Here is a 2,195-nt window from a genome sequence, read left to right as displayed (position 1 = left end):
AATTACATCCGAATTTAATACAAAAGGCACAATGCCGGCATAAGTACAAGAGGACTGACACTCTAACTTTCTATGATATGAACCTCTCCTGTAATTCCAGTTTTAGATTTCGATGCTTCACTTCAGGTTTACTGTATCCCTGGGACCTGCTTATTCACGATGAAGCACAGAAATTGCATCCGATTTTAATACAAAAGGCACAATGCCGACTTAAGTACAAGAGGACTGACACTCTAACTTTCTTTGATTTCAACCTCTCCTGTGAGTCCAGTTTTAGATTCCGATGCTTCACTACAGGTTTACTGTATCCCTTGGACCTTCTTATTCACGATGAAGCACAGAAATTGCATCCGATTTTAATACAAAAGGCACAATACCGACTTAAGTACAAGAGGACTGACACTCTAAATTACCATGATCTGAACCTCTACTGTGAGTCGAGTTTTAGATTCCGATGCTTCACTTCAGGTTTACTGTATCCCTTGGGCCATCTTATTGACGATGAAACACAGAAATTGCATCCGAATTTAATACAAAAGGCACAATCTCGACTTAAATACAAGAGGACTGACACACTAACTTTCCATGATTTGAACCTCTCCTGTGAGTCCAGTTTTAGATTCCGATGCTTCACTTCAGGTTTACTGTATCCCTTGGGCCTTCTTATTGACGATAAAACACAGAAATTGCATCCGAATTTAATACGAAAGTTGCAATGCCGACTTAAGTACAAGAGGAATGACACTCTAACTTTCTATGATTTGAACCACTCCTGTGAGTCCAGTTTTAGATTCTGATGCTTCACTTCAGGTTTACTGTTTCGCTTTGACCTTCTTATTGACGATGAAACACAGAAATTGCATCTGAATTTAATACAAAAGGCACAATGCCGACTTAAGTACAAGAGGACTGACACTCTAACTTTCTATGATTTGAACCTCTCCAGTGAGTCTAGTTTTAGATTCCGATGCTTCACTTCAGGTTTACTGTATCCCTTGGACCTTCTTATTGACGATGAAACACAGAAATTGCATCCGAATTTAATACAATAGGCACAATCTCGACTTAAATACAAGAGGACTGACACACTAACTTTCCATGATTTGAACCTCTCCTGTGAGTCCAGTTTTAGATTCCGATGCTTCACTTCAGGTTTACTGTATCCCTTGGGCCTTCTTATTGACGATGAAACACAGAAATTGCATCCGAATTTAATACGAAAGGCGCAATGCCGACTTAAGTACATGAGGAATGACACTCTAACTTTCTATGATTTGAACCACTCCTGTGAGTCCAGTTTTAGATTCTGATGCTTCACTTCAGGTTTACTGTATCGCTTTGACCTTTTTATTGACGATGAAACACAGAAATTGCATCTGAATTTAATACAAAAGGCACAATGCCGACTTAAGTACAAGAGGACTGACACTTTAACATTCTATGATTTGAACCTCTCCTGTGAGTCCAGTTTTAGATTCCGATTCTTCACTTCAGGTTTACTGTATCCCTTGGACCTTCCTATTCACGATGAAGCACAGTAATTGCATCCGATTTTAATACAAAAGGCACAATGCCGACTTACGTTCAAGAGGACTCACACTCTAACGATCTATGATTTGAACCTCTCCTGTGAGTCCAGTGTTAGATTCCGAGGCTTCACTTCAGGTTTACTGTATCGCTTTGACCTTCTTATTGACGATGAAACACAGAAATTGCATCTGCATTTAATACAAAAGGCACAATGCCGACTTACGTACAAGAGGACTGACACTCTAACATTCTATGATTTGAACCTCTCCTGTGAGTCCAGTGTTGGATTCCGATGCTTCACTTCCGGTTTACTGTATCCCTTGGACCTTCTTATTGACGATGAAACACAGAAATTGCATCCGAATTTAATACAAAAGGCACAATGCCGACTTAAGTACAAGAGGACTGACACTCTAATTTTCTATGATTTGAACCACTCCTGTGAGTCCCGTTTTAGATTCCGATGCTTCACTTCATGTTTACTGTATCCCTTGGACCTTCTTATAATCGATGAAAGACACAAATTACATCCGAATGTAATACAAAAGGCACAATGCCGACTTAAGTACAAGAGGACTGACACTCTAACTAATCATGATTTGAACCTCTCCTGTGAGTCCAGTTTTAGATTCCGATGCTTCACTTCAGGTTTACTGTATCCCTTG

This window comes from Schistocerca americana, unplaced genomic scaffold (assembly GCF_021461395.2).
Source record: "Schistocerca americana isolate TAMUIC-IGC-003095 unplaced genomic scaffold, iqSchAmer2.1 HiC_scaffold_59, whole genome shotgun sequence".
Lineage (NCBI taxonomy): Eukaryota > Metazoa > Arthropoda > Insecta > Orthoptera > Acrididae > Schistocerca > Schistocerca americana.
This window is presented reverse-complemented; position numbering follows the sequence as displayed.